At 33.2% G+C, this 24,820-nt stretch overlaps 1 protein-coding gene across 3 annotated transcripts in view; it reads right to left on the bottom strand.

Moving 5' to 3' along the window:
- The window catches only part of MAD1L1 (mitotic arrest deficient 1 like 1), an 862,777-nt gene that overhangs the window by 623,266 nt on the left and 214,691 nt on the right, over positions 1-24,820 (bottom strand). Inside the window, exon 1 of one of the 3 annotated variants that reach the window (XM_074281153.1) lies at positions 7,936-8,404. The exons of the other annotated variants lie outside the window; for them this stretch is intronic. The gene's annotated coding sequence lies outside the window, so the exon portion shown is untranslated. Of the gene's footprint in view, positions 1-7,935; positions 8,405-24,820 lie in introns of those variants that run through there. 3 annotated transcript variants of the gene reach the window in all.

Raw genomic sequence — 24,820 nt, forward strand, 5'->3', positions numbered from 1 at the left:
CATGTGCATCATGAAGACAAGTTTAGTTAAGTATATAGATTCTCAAGGGTGGGTATTAGGCAATATTATTAATGATGGTATCCTAACTTTTAAAATAAATAACCTCAGTCTCAGTGGCAGCATGGCTGAAAAACAGATGATGGAATTGCTAATAATCACATAGTTTTGTGTATAATTTCAGCTGGCTGAAAGGATAGGCTAGTTTTCCCTGATACAAATAAATAAGATAGCTAAAGAAATTAAGTTTCATCATATGCCAAAAAAACAACAAGGAAAAAAAAAATGACAAACCATGGCACCTAGGGCAATTACCACAAATCATACTCAAGGCAGATGATATAAAAGGTGCTTTCAGTTGGGGATGGTCAAAATTAGTCTCCAGATTTGATGAGGAGAGACCTCAAGCATCACAAGGCCATTCTCACAGAGAAGAAGAAAGCTGCTCCTATTTTATTAACTAATTGTTCTTGCTAACTAGGTGTTAAAATAATTTGTTTGTTGAAATCTGTAAACCGGGGCCGCTAGGTGGCACAGTGGATAGAGCACCAGCCCTGAATTCAGAAGGACCCCAGTTCAAAGCTGGTCTCAGACACTTAACAATTCCTAGCTGTGTGACCCTGGGCAAGTCACTTAACCCCAGCCTAAAAAAAAAAAAAGAAAGAAAGAAAGAAAGAAATCTGTAAACCAAGAAGCCTGCTGTTTGAGGCATCAGTATTAACCCTTATAGCAAATCAATAGCTTTTGGAGAAGTAGCTAAAAAGAGAGCTTGAAGTCAATTTACATCCCCTGAACCTTGAAAGCAGAATGAGGAAGCATTAGAGACAGCAGGATGGTTTGATCTAATAATTTTAGAGAAGAAAAAGAAACTGGTGCTCTAGAAGAAGAGAGTTGTCCATGTCACATAAAGAGCTGATTCTATACTGAGAAAATGGGATGAAATGGAGCACAAATTGTATAAACTGATAGATTTAGAAGGGACCTTCGAAGGCAATCCTTACCGATCTATCTTGACCCCTCCTTTCCAGAGAAAGAAAGAGGGGACCTGAAGTGAGTGTTGGAGCAGAATACAAGGTAGGTCTTCCGAACCCAGTTCACCAGACTTTTTAAGCTGGTTGTTGGAAGTTAACACCTGAGAAACAATCAAGATTCATTCAAATACACTGCTCCCAGATATCAAGGCTAAGAACAAGAAAAGAAACAGGGAAAAGAAACATTGTGAAATCAGGAGAAAAGTCCACCTGCAACCTTGAGAAGGAGCAGAGGCTTGGGCAAACCCAGAGATATGGCTGGGATATGTACATCAAAAGGTCCAGACACATACAAATCCTCTGCTTCTCTTGCCCTGTTGCTCATGAACTCAAGCCACCACTGCTGATATCAAGGGAATTGCCTCCCAGGAGTCAGGATGAGGGAAATGCCCTTAGCTGTTCCCAGAGGAACAAAGAAGCAGATCTTAAGAAGCTTAATTCCTGAGTTTCCCTTTTCCCTCATGCCCTAGATGAGAGTTTAGAAAAGAGAAAACAGAACAGAAGGAAAAGATTTCCACACCTAGATATAAGACACCTTAATAACAGGTGCTAAATAAACAGCAAAAGTTCCCAAACTTAGTGCTACTCAAGCTGTCTATCCTTAACTCTCATCATGCTGTCACTAAAGCTCCTCTTGGCTTTGACTGTTTCTTGTTCCTCAGAAAGTTTTCTGCAGAAGTAAATCCCTATTAGCCTTGTACTAGATATGAATCTTTTAATGAGACATTTCATCTTGTTTTATAGTGTTTGGAATGAGCAAAAGAAATAATGACCACAAAGGTAATTGGCATTTGTACACCAACTTCTGTTCTAAAACCTTAAGTAGAGAAATTACCTAAATAACTCGAAAGAATCCACCAAAGTCAATATATGCAATATTTAATTGTGTAGGTTGACATGGAACAGAAGGATAAACGTGAGAAAAAATAATTCAGTATCAACAAATGAAGAAACTAAAGATTTATAAAGTACTCAGAAACTTCATGCCTATATGTTGTAAACATTTTTGTCAAGATTGAAGGCTCTGGATATGGAAAGCACTGAAAAGCAATAAAATTATATAAAATTACCATATTTTAACAAAAATGACTGGTTAGCAGTACAGGAGTAATTTAAGAACCAACTGTTTAGTGTTCTGTCAAATCATTGACTGGATGAGGCAGAAATCAGAATCAATGCTGGATTAGGAAAAAGGATTAAGATGTGACTACAATACTGTCTACAATTATAGTAACTAGAACCTGGATTGATTAAACAAGCAATAGTCTCCAAAAGAATAATGGACAGGAAAGCTGACCATATTTAGACCATACTTCTTCAGTACTAATGTACATTACATATCTTGAAGAAAATGAAACAAAGGACCTGACAAAATATATGCAATCAATATTCATGATGAAGATGATTATTTAAAAAGAACTATTTGAATTGCTTATTAGCAACTTTCAAGATATTTCAAAAGAAGTAAAAACTCCAAAACAATACAGAAGACCACAAATGAAAATCCCTCCATTTCATCCTCCCACAGGCCAAATTAAAGGGGCTTGGGGTGTAGGTGGAAGTGGGAGGGCAAGGAAGGAATGAATGCATTAGCATTTACTGAATCCTAAACTGACTTATAATTGAAATTTATATGAAAGTGATTTGTGTATACACTGGAGAAACGTAAGGAAGGAACAGTCAGACATTTGTTCATGATTTTTGAGAGCAGATTTTCTCTTCAGTCACACAAGTGACTAAGAAACCCAGAGAACAGCTGATCCTGCTACATCTATCAACTTTGGATTCCAAAAAGATTTTAATAGGCAGAACAAAATAGACTCTCCAATCACACATTTTCATGCAAGATTCTGTTTCTAGGCATCATACGACTACAGAGCTAATAGCATCGAACAATCAATCATTTGAACATCAATATTAAGACAGGACATCATGTTTATAAAAGGATTTCTCTAACAATAATATTGAAATTCACTAAATGATCCACTTAATAGATAATATTTTTACAGTAATTGCATTAAAATTCAGAACACTAGCAGGTTTCCCCAATTTAATGATTTACATATCAAAGAGATCAGCCTTGCCAAAAACACAAGAATCACTTATTGTAGGAAAACTTTATTGCCTAGATTATTACATATAACTTTATCTTCAATACAGAGTAACTTCATCAGATCAAATCTTAGACAAGAATCACAGATGAACAACAATCTGAACTATTCAGCTGTGGTTGAAAAGGAAAAGATGAGATTAGATGAAATTGATGAGGGTTGAAGTCCCTTTACCCATGGCTGACCTTGATTCACAAATCCTGTCAAAGGGACCCTTTGAATATCCGGGCCCAGCCCCCACCCTCAACTCAGCTTCCCCCAGCCCTCACCTGATCTGAGCTAACTGAAAAGCCCGCAAAGAACTTAGGGGTACCGCCCATCATCTTTTGGGTATAAAAAGGGCCAAGCCAGAGCCCTCATTGCAGGAGCCCTCCCAGCCAACACATGGTATCCTTCCAGCCATGTAGGGGTTCCTGCCCACCCAGCGGCCACCTTTGGCCTTGGTGTCTTTCTAACTGAACTTTACTTCCAAATTTCTACAATAAACCTTTTATTTATCAATCTAGGTTTTCGGGCCTGTAAATTCATTTTACAGGGGATTCATGGGATTATCTATGCGCCGAGAAATGGGGTTCCCCCTTTCCTTTCCCTCATTAAAATCTAGGAAACTGTGAAATGATTCCAATGCTCTCTAGCTGCTTGCTGTTTTAAAAGTCCAATTTCTAAACACTAGTATTCTCTCAATTATGCTACATAATTACAAACAGTGGAAAACAATTATTTCAAAAGAATTATTCAGAAGAATTAAAGATGCAAATAGCCAAAAATGGCAATGGAAAAACACATGATGAATATAAACATACTATAAACAAATATCAGAAATTACTTTTGACTTTAAAGATTGGAATACAAGACACTATCAAGAATATATATTGATGGAAAGGGAGACAGGCTGGTAGCATACCAAGAGCTAAGTCAGACATGTAGACAAGAGGGATAAGGTATTGAGGGGCTGGGTGTTCCAAGGTTGAAGCGATCTTTCAGGATAAGGTGACTATAGGAAAGAAGAGTACAGCTGAGTGGGAAATTGGGTATTAGAAATGCTTTTAGGAAGGATCCTGGTTGGAGAGAATTCTGGGAAGATGGCAGAGCACAACAGAAAACTTTCAGCTTTCCAAATATTTGCCAGAAAAAAAGACACGACTTGGCCTCAGAGTGAACTTAAGAATAGCAGAAATAAAACAGGAATGAAGAAGGAAAGCAGCTATCCTCCTAAGACAATATGAAAAGATCCCAAGATCTTATCTCCAAGAGTACAAATAAGCCTGAACAAAGTGCAAACACCTCTAGGCCAAGTTTGAGGAAACAACAAACCTAAGATCAACTTAGAGGCAGCTTCAACCTTAGGAACTTGTACCTCATAGACAGAGGTGGGGAATGATGGTTGAGTATAAGAAGAATGGAGAACCTTTCACAGACAAGGGACAACAAGCACAGCTCTGCTGACCCAACATACACCTTTGTCATAGTGGACACTTTGCGGGAGTCCCTGGTTTAACTTCCAGGGCAGGACAGCTGTAGTTCACAGCCACCACAAGTTACAGGGAGCAACACAGCTAGGGACTCTTGTTGTGGCTTTAGGAATGAAGAAGAGAGTCCAAGATTGGGCCTAGAGACAGACCTCACAAAATAAGTTAAGATAGACCTGAGCCTTGAGACATTATTTCTATATCTGGGGAACTGGGCAGTAACACCTACTAAAAGCAAAATAAAACAAAAATTAAATAATAAAAATGAGTAAACAAACGAGAAAGAGCCCAATCATTGACAGCTACTACAGGAATAAAGAAGATCTGGGTACATATTCAAAGAAAGTCAATGTACTAAAAAAAAGCTACCCCCTTTTCAATCAAGTGGCCTAAAAAGAGTTCTATTCTAGGAAGAACGTTAAAAGGAGCATAAAAATAAAATGAGAGATAGAGAAAAAAATAAGAGCAACCCAAGAAAACCAATAAAATTATGAGTCTGCAAATTTAAGAAGCTAATTCCTTAAAAACTAGAATTGGGTAAAAGGAATCCAGTGATGTTCTAAAACACCAAATAATAACAAAAACAAAATCAAAAGAATAAAAAATGAAAAACAAATGTGAAATATCACAACTGATCTGAAAAACATATCAAAGAGAAATAATATTAGAATAGTTAGACTACATGAAAATTACAATTAAAAAATAGTCTTGATACAATATCACAAGAAATTACCAAGGAAAATGTCCAGATTTCCAGAACAAGAAGGCAAAGCAGAAATAGAAGGCAAAAAACAAACAAACAAAAACAAAAAACAAACAAACAAAAAATACCAATCACCATTTGAAAGAGAGCCAAGTAGAAAAACTTAGAGGAATTTCATAGCCAACTAACTTAAAGCTGCCAAGTTAAGTAGAAAGTGTTGGAAGCAACAAGGAAAAAAAAAATTAATATCATAGAGCTACTATACAGATTACACAAAACCTAGAACCTACTATGGTGAAGGACTATGATCTTGGAATACTATATTTTATAGAGCAAAAGAGCTGAGGATTGTGACCAAGGGTAACTTACCCAGCAAAGTTGAGTGTAATTCTGAATTGGGGGGTGTTGGGGAAGGAGGAAGAAGAGGAGGCATTTAAGGAAATTAAAAGGCTTTCAGGTATTTGTGACAAAACCAGTAGAATTTGATGGAAAATTTAACATGAGATTCAAGAAGAAAAACAAGGGAAATATTAAATACAAATAGTTTACTTTTTATATGTGAAAATATGACTGTCATAATTATTAGATCGGTTTGAAAGAAAGGCTGGGGTTGAGGTGAGTACGATGGTATGATTCTAAATAATAAAATAATAATAATAAAACTTGAAAGGATACCAAAATGCTAATTATTTCATACATTTGTATTTGAGGCATGAAAAGAAGAACTGATAAAAAAGAAGCAAATGGAGGGAAAGGTGAGAAGTAATGGTACCTTACTCTCATCAAGAATGGGTTAAAGAAGAAAAAATATAGGGAGAGGGGAAAATAAAAAGAATTCTAAATTCAGAAAATTAGGAGTTGGAATGGGGGATAAAAGAAAGATTCTGGGAGGAAGGCTAGACTAAGGAGTAAGGTAAAGTAACAGAAGTAAATTAGAGGAATGAGGAGAAAGAGGGTATAAAGAGCAAGAAAGAAAGAGGGAAAAGGGAGGGAAATATACAACAAATAATCATAGCTTAGAATGTAAATGAGATGAATAACCATAAAATGGAAATAGATGGCTGATTAAAAATTTGAATTCAACAATATGTTGCTTACAGGAAACACAATAAAAATGACAGATACACACAAAGATAAAAATAAAGAATTATAGTAGAATTCACTAAGTTTAAAAAAAAAAGCAGGGGTGGTAATTATAATCTCAAGACAAAATTAAAGGTAAAGTAGATTTAATTAAAAGAGAAAGAGAAGCTATGTAGTGTCATCAATATTATTCAATACTGTTTTAGACTATTTAAAGTAACTAGACAGTATAAAATAACTGGAGTATGCCTCCAAAAACAGACATAAGAAATATATGAACACAAACATGAAATGCTTTTATGCAAAAAAAGTCAGATTTAAATAATGGAGTAATATTTACTTTTCATGGGTATATAAAGCCAATATATTTTTATATGACAATTTTACGTAATTTTAAGTATTCAATGCCATCTCAATTAAATGACTAAAAAGTTATGTTACTGAGTTAGAAAAATAATAACAAAGTTCATTTGGTACAACAAAAGGCAAGGATATTCAAAGAAACCAGAGATTTTTAAAAATGATGTGAAGGAGATTCAGCAGAATCAGACCTTAAACTATAAGGTAAGAGCATTGTTTAAGTGTAAAAATTGGTAATTTCAGTTATTTTAAGTTAAAATTTCTTGCATAAATAGAACCAATGTAGCCAAGAACAGAAACAATGCTGAAAACTGGGGGGAAAACTTAAATAGATATTCTTTCAGACAGGATATGATTTTCTTAGAATAATGCAGTGGTGAAGGAAATGATGAGTTGGCTGATTTAGAAAAAGATGGACCAAAGAAAGAAGATGCTATTCACCTCAAAGAAATCAATGACAAGTAAAAATATCTACAGTACACTTTTACATATATATGAGTGTATAAGTATATATTTATAGGTATGTATGTATCTAAGTACGTGTATGTGTGTGTGTGTGTGTGTGTGTGTGTGTGTGTTTGTGTGTGTGTATCTCCACGTTTAAATGTAGTTTTCTTTAGGCAGAGGAAGGCAGAGAAGAAAAATAAATAAATAAAAATAAATAAATAAATAAATAAATAAATGAGTGAATAGATAAATAAATAAATAAATAAATAAATTGATTAATTAATTAGTTAGTTAAAAAAAAAAAAGATGAAGTTTAAAAGTGTATAACAGAGAACAAAAATCCTAGAAGAAAAAGCTAGGTAGCCTTGAAAATAATATGTGATGTTTATTATATAAGTTTTTTGAAAAAAGGAAATTTTTTATTTTATACTGAATCCTCTCCTATATTCTGCTGTGTACATGGAAGTATCTCTTTTTTTAAACCACTTTTCTCATTTTGTATTTAAGATTAAAATGAATAAAAAATTTACATAAGAAAAAAGGAAGGATTCTGGTTAACAAAACATTTTTACATTGAAAATAAACTTAAAATAACTTCATATATAAAACACATGACACTGAAAAAAGTTTTATGCATACACACATACATACATGCACATATGTATACATACATACATACATACATACACATACACATAGATTTTGGGAAAGCCTACAGCAAGAAATAGGCTTACCTGATTGAATCCCCAAATTTTAAAGGGAAAAAGGTCGTAGAAGATATTCTGAGAATCTAGACCAAATTTCAGATGGGAAAATACTTTTCAAACCTCCCATTTTAGGAAATAAGTAGATTTGGAATCTTTATTTTCACAAATTGTCGCAGGGGAAACTATTTTTAAAAGGAGAAATTAAATTCAGAGTCAAAATGACCTGCTAGTTGTCTGTATCTTCTAAACAATGTTCTATTTCCCATCTTTGAACATTGAAGGAAATGATTCCCATCTCTAGAATGTATTTTCACTTCAGCTATGACTCATATTCCCTGGCTATTTTAAAGTAGAGATAAAGTATAGATCAAGATCCATTGCACAACATGGTCTTACTTAATTCCCACACACCCAAATTTCTCACAATTGTTAAAATTTTCTTCTTCTTCATAATTTTTTTGTATTAACTTGTATATACTTTGTTTTGATTTATATACTTACATTTAATATACATCTAGTAAAATGTAAAATTCTTGAGGGCTAGTATGCTCATTTTTATTTTTTTGTATGTAGTATCAAGTAATGTACCTTGCATTTAACACTTAATGCTATTGAACAGACATGACTATAATTTTGATCAGAAGTTTATTTCCCAAAACCTTCAGAACAAGCTAATTAGTTAATGTGACTAGTACTAGTCCCATTTGTATCCAACTATGGAATTCCAAAGGAAAAGAAAAATGAACAAGATGTCCTAATTGGATAATTCACAAGCTGGATAATAAGCCTTGAATAATCAGTAACAAGTATAGTAAATTCCTTAAATTAGGAAGGGATGTCACCATTGGTATATTGAAAATTATTTGTACAACAAATGTTCTGGGCCCTCCCTCAGAAATAATTTCATCCTTATGGAAGAGTTTCCATAGAACTTGTTTTCAGATAGTAATGGGCTCATCACTCCTCTTGGATAGGCCCCTTAAGAGTTAATAACTGGACTCCAAAGGATATTCAGAATGAAGGATAAATGACTGGACATACACTTCATTTCACTATTTTAAACAAGTGATTTTCTCCTAATGAAAAAAAAAAAACAACGCAGGTTACATAGAAAGGAAAAAGCAAAGTAAAAAGAAGGTAGGCTATTGAAATGTGAGAAAGATGAATATAAGACGTCCCTTTGGCATAAGTGATGGGTCATCAAAAAATAAAAATATTTAAAATTTTAAGGTTAATTATAAAATTTAAAATTAAAATATTAAAATTAAAAAATAATAATAGATAACATCTTTACAAAGCCATAGTATAACTTTATAACTTTTTAAATACTTTTCAAATTTATTATGCAGCAAAAGTATTTGCATCATTATCTTGTTTTCCAAAGTGACTAAAAAACAGAATGAAGGGCTCAGACCCTTCTGTAATTTAATTTTACAGGTAAATCCAATATGAGCAATTCCTTCTACCAATGCATCTTTGTACATTCTCTGGAACTGACTAGCCACAGAGTATTCTCAAGAATACAGGGAACTGAACCAACTAGTTTGGATTCACATGTCAGAGGGATAACTTGAAGACCAGTCTTCCTGGCCAGAAGGCCAGATCCCTGAACCCTATGCCACAGTTTTTTAATGCAAAGCAAAACTTGCCCTTATTTACTTCTGTATTTCACTCAGTCCTTCAAATACTTTATTAACATTTTTAAAAAATTTAAAGCTATTGAATTAAAATGAAGAGAGATGATTACATTATGACAGAATTTTAGAGCTGCAAATAATCTTTATACACTATCTAGTAAAGTTCAATTCCATTATTTCAAAGATAAGAAACTTAAGGAATCTATAAGTAAAATATGAGACAGGTATCTAGGAGCACAGTGAATAAATAGGATAAGTGGGCCTGAAGTAAAAAAAAAAAAATTTTTTTTTTCAAACTTGACCTCAGACACTAAATATAACCTAGCCATGTCACTGAACTTCAATTTCCTTAAATAAAAAATGGGAAGCACAGAGTTGTTGTGAGGATTCTTTCCCCTTTCCCACACCCTCTTACCCCTAACTCCCCAAATGATTTATGCTCAAGGTCACTCAGTTCATTATTAGAAAACCAGTCTTCTAATAAGGATTCTAAGGATGTTGAATCCTTAACAAGCCCAATACTGTTTTCTTTAAATCACATTTCACCAGACTTTAAAACAATCTAGATAAAAAAACAAACACTTCATAAGACTATATTCTTATATATATAGTGCATTTTACTTTGAATGCATGGACATCAAGTAATCATCTGAAAACCAATTCAGCTTTATAGACCCACCAATATTAAGAAGATAGTATATAAACAATAAACATGAATTTCAAGTCATGGAATGAAACATTCTCACTTTAACAATACTAAATGGGCATCATAGCTGAAGACTATGAAATAGATTAAGTACGCAACATGGGTTTTCTGGAAAGTATGTGTCTAATGTTCAATCATAGATATCAGTTCCTGGGGAGAGGCCTCACACTACACAATAATATTAGTTCCAAACAGATGTTTTAAAAATGTATATACAAAGGAAGATTAGCTATTCGATACAATGGATAGAGTACTGGCCGTGGAGTTAGAAAGATCCGAGTTCAAATTCAACCTCTCATACTTGATCCTTAATAGCTATGAAATCCTGGGTAAATCACTTAACCTTGACTGCCACACCCCTCCCAAAAAATCTGTATACAAATGGTCACATCTTAAATTAAAGAAGCAACAACAACAACAAAAAATTAACTTTCAAACATATGAGTAAGAAAGGCATTCATTAAAAACACACACACACAAGATAACAAAAATGGCAAAAGGCAAAATAATTCTTTTTTATAATAGCTTTTTATTTTTCAAAAATACGTGCAAAGTTTGCAACATTCACCTTGCAAAACCTTGTGTTCCAAATTTTTCTACCTCTCTTTATCCCTCCCCTAGACAGCAAGCAATCCAATATAGATTAAACATGTGCAATTTTTCTAAAGATATTTCATATTCGTCATGCTACACAAGAAAAATCAGATCAAAGACATGCAAAAGAAAAAAAAATGAGCAAAAAACCAACAACAACAAAAGATTTAAAAATACTATACTATACAAATACTTTGATCCAAATTCAGTCTCCATAAATCTCTTTTGCTCACAAGTCTATTTGAATTGCCTTGAATCACCTCATTGTTGAAAAGAGCCAAGTTCACATTTCATCATCATATAACCTTGTTGCTATCTATATACAAGGCTCTTCTACTTACGTCATTTACTATCAGTTCCTGTAAGTTTCCAAGTTTTTCTGCAATCATCCTGCTTCGTCATTTCTTATAAAACAGTAATATTCTATTACATTCATATATCACAACTTATTCAGCCATATCCCAACTGATGGGCATCTGCTCAATTTCCAATTCTTTGCCACACACACACACACACACACACACACAAAAAAAAAAAAAAAAAGGGAGGGGGGAGTGTTAAGAAATAGCAAAAGAATAGGAAATTGAAAAAGGTTTAATAAATTATGTTTCATGAATGTAATAGTATATCATTGTTCCATAAGAAACACTTGTAGAGAAGACTTAAATGAACTGATGTAGTTAATGGAGCAAAAATGACAGTGTAAATAAAGACCACAGAAGAATCCTGAGGACTGATAATCTATCCACCCCAATTCATGAAAGAATAATAATGAATTCAAGATGCAAAATGAGGGATTTCATTTTAGTTGACTATGAGTATTTATTAGGAATGATTTTTTCTCATTTAAACTAAGGTGGGATGGGAAGAAAAGAAAAATATTTATTACTTGAAACTTAAAATGACAAGATATTGGGGAAAGAAGAGTAAATAATAAAAAGTGCCTTTTGCAATGGTTAAGGAATTAGAAATTAAAATCTATAAGAAGATGGTGTCAATGGGTGTAGAGAAGTGGTAGATATGATACAAAAAAAGGAAGAAAAATATATAGGACTGAGTAAGCAACCAGACAATAAAGGTGAATAATACTTGAGGATGTAGTATATATGGGCATGGTAACTTGAATCCAAAAAAAGAGAGCTACATCTCTTAACAACCTATCAATTTATTTTAGGTTTTAAAGCCCTTTTAGCTAGTTTTTTGCTGTATCTATTCCAATTCAAAAGTAATTCAAGCTGTTACCATATTCATATATAACAGGACTTTATTTACTTTTATCTCTATTATATAGAAGGTTGACTGTTGATTTTGAACATATATAATTTACTATGTTAAGAAAATATCCAATTATTTCTATGATTTCTGAAACTTTTTACAAAAATGAGTGATGTGTTGAGTTAAAATCTCTTGTTTCACCTAGTAACATATGATTTCTATTATTCTGATTAATATGGTCTGTTATCATTGTAGTTTTCCTAAAATCGAAACAACCTTATACTCCTAATTATAATATATGATATCTTTTGTATATTCTGCTGTAATATGATATGAAATTTTTTTTTTAATTTCGGGGCCAAATTTTTTCACATATATTAATCTAATGTTTTATTTCTCCATTTTGACTCTCCGTGATTCAGGTATCAAGATGATATATACAGAATGAAAATAATTTGGGAGGATTCCTTTTCCTATTTTTTTCCCAAGCAGTTATAATGAAATTAAATGTTCTTTGGATGTTTGATAAAATTCACTTTTGAAACCTGATTTGTTTTTTTCCCTTTGGGAATTCATTAAAGAGAATTGTTCAATTAAGTTTTAAGATTAGATTATGATCCTGGGTAGTATGAATTGATGCAGAGTAAAGTGAGTAGACTCAGGAGTATAATTTACATGACAACAAAAACATTATAAAGATAAAAAACTCTGAAAAATTTATCAATGAAATGGCCAACTATGTGATGCATCTCCTGGGAAAGAGGTAATATATGTAAGATATAGAATAACATCTATATCTGTAGACATGAACATGTGGAAATTAATTGATGTTTAACATATATGTTATAAAGATTTTGTATTTCTTTAAATTTTTTTCCAATGGGAAAAGCAAATGCTGAGTGTATGTAAATATATATATATATGTATGTATACACACACATACACACACACACATACACACACTACACACATATATACAGATATTTATATAGATGAGGCAATTGGGGTTAAGTGACTTGCTTAGGGTCACACAGCCAGGAAGTGTTAAGTGTCTGAGACTAAACTTGAATTCAGATCCTCCTGACTTCAAGGCTGGTGCTCTTATCAACTGTGCCACCTAGCTGCCCTTGAGTAAATATATATATTTTTTAATTTTTATTTTATTTTATAATTATAACATTTTTGACAGTACATATGCATGGGTAATTTTTTACATTATCCCTTGCACTTACTTCTATTCAGATTTTTTCCCTTCGAGTAAATATTTTTTAAAAATATAAAGAGAGAAACAGAAAATCCCAAATAAACTTCAAAAGGAAAAGGACTGACATTTTTCTGTGTTCTCTTATTCCATTGATATTATGTCACATTAATGGAGAGTTTACTCATGGAATATATTTATTTCTTAAGACAGAATTCATATTCATATTTAGTTAGCGGAAATGCTTCTAGATACCCAGGGGTGATAAACATTAAACAGTGTGAAATTTTATTGCATTTTTCAGCATTCCTCCTGAGGTTTTTATGATAACTATTTTTTATTAGATATAAACAGTGAGAAATCCAAAAGGTTCATTATACTTGAAGATCCCCCAGGATAGCTTCTAACACCAAGGCTATGCCAGACAGGGATCTTTAAAGGACAGAACAACTAAAGAAGTATTGTGAAAGAAAGCCACATTCACAAAAAGGGAATTCAGTAAAACCTAATTGAATTGAGAAACTCAACTATATGTGGCAGGTTACAAGCCAAGCAGAATGCTGAAAAGCTAAAGCATGGTAGGTACATGGTTCTGTTCCATATTACAATGGGAAAACTATCCCTTCTGGTTAAAAGCATGATTTTTTTTTTCAGTAAGTACTTAGAATTATCTGATTTCAAGGCAAGTTTCAAACAGGTATTTGTTAATCTAATTCAAGAAGGACAAGATTAATGCTCAAAACCTCTTTATCATCTTCCTCGAGGACAGTATAAACTTTATTCAGCAGAAAATGGTGCATTATAGCAGGCACTATTAAACTTATTCACAAAATGGGAAAAGGAAAACCCTTGAACACAATCTAAGAAAGGGATGAATGGAACTGAATCAATCAAAAAATATTACAAGTTCTATAAAGGCAGCAAAATATAAGGTTCTACAATTCAGGAGACTAGAATCAAGTTTGAGAACTAATAAAAGACAATTTGTGACAAAAGAGGAGTGGAATGGGGAACAGACTTTATAACCAAGAATAAAAACTGAAATATAGCCAAATAAACATAAGAAAGGAAAAGGAATTTAAATGTAATAGAGCAGAGGTGGTGATTTTGTGGCCCCCAAAAACAGCCTGAACTAGATAAATACATAATTGAAAAATGTTTAACAAAATAATAATTTTTAAAACCCACACATAATATTAATTTGTGATCCTAAAAGGACTCATTTTTATTTGATTACAAGGTAGAGGAAAATAGAAAAGAAATATATTTTCAAAATAGAAAGGTAGAGGGGATGTGGGAAAATTGGGGCAATGATGCATTGTTGGTGGAGTTGTGAATGAATCCGACCATTCTGGAGAGCAATCTGGAATTACGCCCAAAAAGTTATCAAACTATGCGTACCCTTTGACCCAGCAGTGCTACTACTGGGCTTATATCCCAAAGAAATACTAAAGAAGGGAAAAGGACCTGTATGTGCCATACAGCAAAAATAACGAGCAGGATAGATACAGAGAGGCTTGGAAAGACTCACATGAACTGATGCTGAGTGAAATGAGCAGAACCAAGAGATCATTATACACTTCAACAACAATACTGTATGAGGATGTATTCTGATGGAAGTGGATATCCTCAACAAAGAGAAGATCTAATTCAGTTCCAATTGATCAATGATGGACAGAATTAGCTACACTCAGAGAAGGAACACTGGGAAATGAGTGTAAACTGTTTGCATTTTTATTTTTCTTCCCAGGTTATTTTTATCTTCTGAATTTTTATCTTCTTTCTGTGCAAGAAATTCGGTTCTGCAGACATATATTGTACTGCAGACATATATTGTATCTAGGATATGCTATAACATATCTAACATGTATAAGACTGCCTGCCATCTAGGGGAAGGAGTGGAGGGAAAGAAGGGAAAAATCGGAACAGAAGTGAGTGCAAGGGATAATGTTGTAAAAAAAATTACTCATGCATATGTACTGTCAAAAAAATTTATAATTATAAAATTAAAAAAATATTTTAAAAAAGAAGGGTATTCTGGGTTTTGTTCATTAATATTCAACATTACTTTTATTTCTCTCTATTGTGCCTTTTTTTGTGTTCTACAGATAACTGAGATTTCTATTCTCTTCCATCTCCCAGCAGCAAATGCTCAAACTGGGTTCTTTTTAAATTATTTAAAAATGAAATCCCACTTTAGATTTTCAAAGAGTGACAGCTACCAATCTTCCAAGCACTTACATTCTGTCATAATGAGGTCTGGCAGGAATTTGAAAGGAACTAAACATTAATGGCTAGGAAAGTTCCAAATTCCAATACTCTCTGCCAATAAGACCCAGTTTCCTTCCCTTCAAAAATCTATCTGACATTGTTCAAGATGAACTCTCCCAATAGCACCAAGGAAGCCTACTGATTTTCACTGCAAAAAGCAATCACCGATGCAAAGCGTGTGATCACATAGTCAACATATATACATGTAAGGGATCTAGTGTAATAGCATCTGCTTTCTTCTGCCCTAAGCAAACAGCAGACTAGTCTGATTTTACTATGCACATCTGTGAACAAAGAACACAAAATGCAATATTTACCTACACATGACTGAAGAGCAATCAAATATCTGTGTTATTTCTTATCTTCTGTTATTTATTACACTATGCAGCTTTTAATACATTTAATACAAACCAGCATCAGGAAGGCAGGAAACTGATTTGTGTCTCTTTTTATCTTTTTTTTTTTTTGACAATGAGCACAATGTTGGGTAAACAGTAGGCACTAAATACTATAACAGCTAGAGCAATTTTTAAAAAGTACATAGCGCTTCTCCCTATCACACAACTTTTCAGGTATAAACATGAAAAGATGATTCTATCTTTTGGGAACACTGCCCTGAAAAAAAACAATTTCCCACTTAGAAACTAAGTTTATCTTAGCCCAGAGCCCCTGGTACAAATTATAATTTCATTTTAGATGTCATTCTGTTTTTATTATAATTTTTAAATAATTAATTTGGCCCTGAAGGGCATAGGGAAAAAGAAACAAATGCTTCTCTGTCTGCTACCATCTTAAACCACAGCAAAATTACAGTAATTTATAACACCAGGTATCTGAGAAAAAGACTAGTTCTAGCACTGACCATCTTTCTAGGCTCCACCAACTCAGGTTTTGTGTTTGGATCTTCCACAGGATTTACCTCCATTCTTGCCTGACAAGCTGCCATTTGTATTTAAATTTTTATCATTTATGTAACACCTCAGCTATTAACACAGCCTCATTTGCACGTGTCAGAGGAAGAGAAAAATTACCTAATTAACCACTTTCCCCATCAGCAAAGGGAAAAGGAGGGGGGAGAAAAACTGCCAATTTGTTCTCAAATCCTCTCCTACCTTTCGAACTCTCCCCTTTAATAGGAAAATATTCTGTCATGAGGGAGCTAGAAATATCATCTAATTAACAGCATTTTTAATGCACTAATTAAAAAATATTTTTCATTTAAGATTTATAAAGAAGTTCATCATCAAACTGAAGCTTACCTTCTACATAACAAAGTTACTTCAAAAGAGAGACCTAGATTATGACTAGTTCAAGCAAGAAGTCTCTACTATCAGTGGCCACACTAAGTCTATTATCTAAATATACAAACTCTGAAGACTATTTCCTCAAACTCACTTCCAGGACTGACTGCCTCAGCACTTTTGTTCTCTTTATCTGGACTGATTTCTCCCCACATTTTCACTTGTTAAAACTATATCTCTTCCTCACTATTCAGCTTAAATATTGCTTCTTCCAAGAACATAGCCCTGGTCCTTGGGATCTCATATAAAATTCCCATGACATTTGGTTTGTATTTTTCATGAGTAATTTCCACACATTTAATTGGTACCTTAGTGTGTAACTACCTTATCCTTTCTAATGGGATATAAATTACTTAGAGGCTAGAGTATTTCTAATTTCACCTTACTAATCTTCTCTACTCTTTACACTCAAAGTAGATGTGCTCCATAAATATTTACTCACCTTTCAATTTTGTTATAGTCTCTTGGTTAATTTTTAGAATTTATATTGTGATATTTGCCTGTCTGATTTTTATTTATTTTCTTAGTTATATGCCCAATTAATTCCATGATGTGTTCTTTTACTTTTGTTGATTAAAGTGTTTAGAGACATGAGATGTTTTCAAAGAAACCACTGCAGGATAAAATGAGCAGAAGCAAGAGAACAAGTTATAGAATAACAGTGTCCTTGTTACAATAAACAGTTTTGAAAGATTTAAGAACTCTGATCAAAGCAATGACCAATCAAGACTCCAGGAGACTAATGAAATGAAAATTCCCCAATTTGTGACAGGAATGACAGATTAGAAATGCACAATGAGACATATTTTTGGAAATCAATGGACAACATGGGGATTTTTTTTTTTTTTTTGGCCTAGGTACACTAGATATCTAAGCCTTCCCCCCCCCCCCAAGGTATTTGGGGTATTTTTTCCCCAAGAGAGAAAGTAAGAGAGAAAATGATTGTTTTTTTAACTTAAAAAAATGTTTTTTTTTAGAAAAGATGTTGAAATATCTCTTTAATACATTACTTTCTACCCTCAATAGGATAAGAAAAGATTATCATCATAGAAGTATAAGTTAAAGTTCATAAATATACAAGTGGACATTAATGGTTTAATGGTAACATATGTACAAATTACATGTGGTGCTTAGGTAGAATGGAGGAGTATGTGAAGATGGAGAGGTGAAAACAACTGGGAGTCAGCTACTGAAATAGAGAATGAAGGAGAATGACTTGAGAGTTGAATACTTATACCACAAGGATCTGCAGTACATGATAAATTTGAATGTTGAAGAACAGATTGCTTAGTAAAATGATCAAGGATTTATTTGGAGATAGGAATGGTGAACATGGAATACTAATCCTCACAACTACCAATAAAAGCAGGAAGAGGCAAAGGATGGAGGTCAAAGACATGAAACTAGTCAATATTGGAAAAAATGGTGAAGAAAAATAGCATACTCAAAAGAAAGAAACAATTCAATTAAGGCTAAAAGATAGAAGTAATCAATAAGAAAGAAGTTCAAGATAAAAGCAAGTCTGTTATTTATGGATCAGGGCCTGCCAAAGGGAAAAGAAGAAGGTGCTGTCAGATCTGAATGGAGATACTGGATATGGTTGATGGCATGATAAGAATAGAGACTGTAAATCCCTGAGATGGACTGAATATTTATTTCCTCCCTTTAAATATATTTTCCAGTTACACTCCATTTAGCTTAACTCAAGTCTACTTGAATTTCAACTTTAGATCAAGCAAACCTACTCCCTTTTCCTGAATTCCCCCTCTCTATATTCACTATTTACCTATAATCTACTGTCATAAACTTTTGGCTTCACTTGTGCCCCACTCCGAATTTTATGTTACCTGGTTCTACATGTACATTATCTCTGGAACTCTTAGATACTGCCATCAACTCAGTCTCATATCAAGGCAAAGTTGTCTCAAAATGCTAACCCTTAGATTCTTCTCTGGACCTTATGATTCCTCTTCTCCCTCACTTGTGTTAGCACATTTCCTATTTCAAAGAAAATGAAATTTCATGTGAAATAACATATAAGAACAATGCTTTGTCCCCTGAATTGTTATTTTAAAAAATAAACATTTTGCTGGGGCTTGTTATTACATTGCACCATGTAAATTTTCAGAAGACATCTCAACCAAGTTCATCTGGATTTATCACTGTGAAGAAAACCAGGAATTAAGGCTTTCTGGATCCAAATTAAAACATTCAATTACTTTTTAACTTTTCCCAAAGGTTATAGTCAGAAGCAAATTAGCAACTCTAACACAAAGTCCAAAAGTAGGTGGTGTGAATTGGCTAGGATGACAGAAAAAGACAATGATAAATGTTGGAAGGGATGTGGGAACACTGAGACATTAATACATTGTTGGTGAAGTTGTGAATTGATTCAACCAATCTGGAGAGAAATATGGAACTATGCCCAAAGAGCTATCAAACTGTGCATACCTTTGATCCAGCTTTCATTTGTATTAGACCTATAACTCAAAGAGATTGTAAAAAAAAAAAAAAAAAGAAAAGGAAAAAGGACCCACATGTATAAAATGTTTGCAGCAGCATTTTTTATAGTAGCAAGAAACTATGGATACTAATCAATTAGGGAATGGTTTAATAAGTTATGGTATATGAACGTAATGGAATATTATTTTTCTATGAGAAATAAGTAGACTAATTTCAGAAAAGCCTGGAAAGACTTACATGAGTTGATGCTAAATGAAGTGACTAGAACCAAGAGAACATTGTACAGAGCAACAACAAGATTATGTGATGATTAACTTGGCTCTTTTCAACAATGAGGTGATTGAAGGAAGTTCCGAAAGCCTTTTTTTTTTTTTTTTAAAGAACAATCCATATCCAGAGAGAAAACTATGGAGACTGATTATGGATTAAAAAAAAAAAAAAAAAAAAAGTATTTTCATTTATTTTCACCTTTTTTTGTTGTTGTTTGTTTGCTTGCTTTTTTCTCTCTCATAATCTCCTCTCCCTTCCCCATATTTCCTCTGATTTTTCTCAGCTATATGAGAAATGTATAAATCTATTTAGAGGAATTGCACATGTTTAACTTACATTGGGTTGCTTGCTATCTACTGGAGGAAGAATATAAGAAAGGAGGGAGAAAAATTTGGAACAAAAGGTTTTGCAAGGATGAATGTTGAAAGCTATCTTTGCATGTATTTTTAAAAATAAAAGGCTATTACTTTTTTTTTTTTTTAATAAACTTTTAAAAAAGAAAAGGTTGTTGTAAGGCAGCTAGGTGGCACAGTGGATAGAGTACCAGCCCTGAAATCAGGAATTCCTGAGTTCAAATTTGGTCTCAGATACCTAACACTTCCTAGCTGTGTGAGCCTGGGCAAGTCACTTAACCTCAATTGCCTCAGGGGAAAAAAGAAAAAAGAAAAGAAAAGAAAAATTTGGAATCTAACAGGGGTCAAAGGATAACCCCACACAACTACTCCATTTTCAGCAAATGGTGACAAAGGTACTGTAGATAATAGTATACAACTATTGAATGAGATAGTAATTGGCCCAAGCTATTCAATGGCAGATTTTAGCCTGGTATAAATTATATCTCTTATATTCAAAACAGGAAGACCAATCTTGGAAGATGAAAGTTTTGAATGAAACCCCAGTATCTTTTATTTTTATAAAGAGGGAAGGAGAAAAAATATTTAAGCTACATTTCATAGACTGAACCAGGACAAAATATCTGTGTGACCTAATCAAGGTTGGAAAAATAAAACCCTCTATGAGTTACCATTGACCAAAAACATTGCGCTTTCACTATAAAACATGTAATTTGACAATACAAATCAACAAAAATTATTAAACTACCATGTATAAGGCCAAATGTAAAACACTAGAGATGTCAAAGTTCCTCCTATTGAAGGAAAAAAAAAGGAAAGCTGCTTAAGTATAGTAGAGAGAGGTCCAATGTTATAGGAAATATGAGAAGGAAAAAAATTTCAGACAAAGCTTCAAATAAGAGGTAGAAACTTAATTGGGCTACAAAGAAAAGGCAGAAATGTTATGATCAAAAAACATACCTAGAATTACAAGAACATAAGAAAATCCAGCAATCTAGTTTTTCCAAATAAAGAATATAAAATGGGAGGAATATGTGATAAGTATGGAAATATAGTATGGATCAAGATTGTGACACATTTATTGTCCCTGGATAAGGATTTGACACATTATTGTTATAGTTTTCAAACTTTTTTTTTTTTTTACTCCCAGCTATAATACAACCTGCATCATTACTTGTTGTCAGGAATCAGGAAATTACACAGCAAAGAGGGAACATTACACTCATGAATTTTGAGGAAAAAAAGCTTAGAAAAGCAACAAATCAAAAAGCACGCAACAAATTTAAAAAGAAAAAGAAAAAAACAAAAACAAAAAACATCCAATCTCTGTAAACTTTTATAGTTTCTACCTTCACTGAATCTCTCATTAAGCCTTAATTCTTCACTCGCACAGTTACAATCCTGGCATAGAACCACATCCCTTCAGACTTGGATTATTTCAACAGACATTTAAGTAGTCTCTCCACCTCAAATTTTGACTAATATAAGAAGAAATGGAAGCAATGTTATATTTTATATTATCAAGGTCAAAAATCATTTCAAATGGCAGGCAACTTCAACATGAAATAAAAGATTGCTGCTCTTTTCAAAGAAGGGGATAGCAAATCTTTGTTTGCCAACAAAAGTCTACTACAATGAAAATTATGATTTTTCCAGTAGCAAAGTATGGCCATGAGAGTTGGGCTATAAGGAAAACTTCTCCCTGCAGAATCAATACTTTCAAATTATGGTACTTGAGGAGACTTTAAAGAATTCATTGAACAGCAAGAAGGTCAAATCAGTCAATATTTAAAAGAAATTAATTCAGGTTGTTCACTGGAAGGTCAAATACTGAAGTAGGAGCTTAAATAGTTTGGCCATATAATGAAGAACAGACTCATTGGAAAAGACCCTGAAGTTGGGAAATATTGAAAGCAAAAGAAAAAAAGCAAGTAGAAAATGAGCTAGGTAGATAGTATCATAGAAACAATGAACATGAATTTGAAAAGACTTCAAGAGATCATAGAGGGCAGTAGCATATTATGTCCATTGAATCAAAAAGAGTAAGACACATTGAACAATAAATGCCTATTGATTACTTTATTAAGACAATCCTTTAGCACCTCAGACTCACCTTGCTATTATTCCTCTAATTTGTTTGCCTTATGATCTTTTCTAACTATCAAGAGGAGCAAGAGAGTAAAGATAACAGTGCTACCTCTAATGTTAAAATATAGTTAGCTAGAGTTAGTTGAAGTTTTGAGTTAGTAACTGAAGCCACTGAAATAGAAAAGACCAAAGAGATTATATAAGTATGTGGAGCAAAGACCAAACTTTGAGGGATGCCAATATTTAAGGAATAGAAAGAAAACAAGAAGTTCATAAAGGACATAAAAGACCAGGAAGGTCAGAAAAGCATCATGACACTACACGTAGAAGGGAGAATGACTATGAAAAAAAGAAAAGATAGTCAATTGTGTCAAAATCTGCCCCCCCCCCTCAAGAAAAGGTCTATGCTTCATAAGGAATAGAAAATTCTGAAAATTAAAATGGAATACTTAAAAGAATTAAAATGAAAAGTGCCTTCACTGGGTCTGCAGCAAGTTGAACATTTCATGACTATGTCTATATTATTAAGCTCTATTTATGGCTGGACCTTAAATGACCTCTTCTGTTGATAAACAATGAGTACTTAAGGATAAACTCCTCCAATTAGTAGTGTACTCCTTAGTACACAAGTTATTCTTGACTACACTAAAAAACAAAAAACAAATAAATTTCCAATGAATCCTGTCTTCATTATATGGCCAAATTATTTTAAGTTTCAATTTCAGTATTTGATCTTACTGTGAACAACCTGAATTAGAAAGAATAAAATATCAAGCATACAGTCTGTTGTAGTTATATATCTTACAGTCACAGAACCCCTTCTAAGCCAAACCAAATATGGCTTAAATGAACATATTCTTTATTACATTCTTAACCGGAAAACAAAACTGTTTTATGCTTACATGTCTCATTCTGACATCCTTAATAGCTTTTATATTAAAAATAGTAATTCTGAAACCCATTTTAATTATCTTTATACAAGTGAATGCAATTAACTCAGTTTATATAAATCACTGTCATCTCTACATCACTGTCTTTTGCTAGCTGTCAAGCAACCAGGGCTTTCAGTTTAGAGTTCATTTACATTAAATAATATAGATGGTCAAGATGTCACTAAGTACCAAATCCACAGTAATTATGAAAGCTACTTTATATTATTAAAATCCCAGCACTGGGCTGCTTCCTCTGAACCTAAAGCAACCTAAAGCAGGGAACCGACATGACCATTTCTCTAAATAATAAGATAAATGATTGTTCCATGAACAATGTTTAAAGCACAAGGGAGAGAGAACAACAAAATCAAAGTATATAGGTTACATCTGAATTCAAAGACTAGATTGTTGGATGAATCAAATTCAAGACTGGAAAACTAAACCTTAGTAGCTTGTACAGCTGCCTTAACATCACTGTCTTTCAAAGCAATCCCAATATTTTTTTTCCATTTTCTTTTCTCCCTTCTTTTTTTCTTCCTTCCTTCCTTCCTTTCTTTCTTTTTTAGGGCAAGGCAATCAAAGTGAAGTGACTTTCCCAGGATCACATAGCTAGTAAGTGTCACATTTCTAAGGCCAGAGTTACTGCACTACCTAGATGCTCTGACACTTTTCCTCTAGTGAACAAAAGGAACAATCCAATGGAGTATCATGTGACTCTCTAAGTCTACAAAATTCAAAGTTTAAAAAGTATTTTTCAGGAATAATCTCTCAAAAAACTAATGAATGATTGCCACATCACAATCTAAAGCATAGATGGAGGAAAAACTGCTGTCATCTTAAGTGATTAGGTGATAACAAAGATGATACCAAAGGAATCATTACAATCTTTTCGACAAAAGAAGAAAAGAATGCTTTACTAGCACCATTCCTTGCTAGAAACTCTTCAGCTTAGAAACTCCAATTCACATACTAGTAAAATGTATGCAGCTAAAGAGAAAACAGGAATGGCTATTATAAATGGGCCTTGTCTGAAAACACTATTTCCATTTGAATTACTAAACTGCTAAAAAGAAAAAATTAAACACTATATGCTATACCTATTTAGTATATCATATCATTGTTTCTACTGTTTGTCCTTCATTCCAAAAGATAACTGTGTATCCAGAAGGTAATCCTATGAATGAATTGAATTTAATTGAAGAAGGACTGTACAGAGTAGACAGTCTTATTTTCTCCTGCAAAGTCATCTGGATCCAGTAGCAAGATACAGATTAGGATGAATGGAGATATCAGTGCCCAGATGCAGTGGAAAACCACAGCCTTTTAAAATTAAAGTCTTTCCCTGGTCATACCATTAAAGTTTTATAAACCTATCCTCTATATCAAAGATTCTTTAATGCATAATTATAGTTGATCCATATTTGTTTTAGGATTTTATCTAGGAAGAAATAGACATTAGAAATATCTTGTCCTTTATATAATTGAGCTTTTTATGATCTAATTATGTACCTCTCCCTTTTAGAGCTACATCCCCAATTCTAATTAATAACAGGTTGATGAATGAACAAAACTTTATTAAAGTAGAGTCAAGATGGTAGAGTACAGGCCAGAATCCAGCGGCACTCCCCCAATATTCTCCTCCAAACAACTTTAAAATAATGCCTCAAATTTTGGAGTGACAGCCCCCCCCCCAAAAAAAAAAGTCTGAGGAAATAATTTGCTAGCCTAAGATAACTTTGGAGTTTTGCATGAGCAAAAGTCTAGAAAGTGGTAGGTGGTTTACTGACACAAGGTTTAAAGCTGACAGGGAGTAAGGAAGAAACAAAGAAAGAAAGAAAAATAAATTAAACATAAAAACCTACTACTGTGACAGGGGAAACC

The sequence above is a fragment of the Sminthopsis crassicaudata genome, chromosome 1, assembly GCF_048593235.1.
Source record: "Sminthopsis crassicaudata isolate SCR6 chromosome 1, ASM4859323v1, whole genome shotgun sequence".
Taxonomy (NCBI): Eukaryota; Metazoa; Chordata; class Mammalia; order Dasyuromorphia; family Dasyuridae; genus Sminthopsis; species Sminthopsis crassicaudata.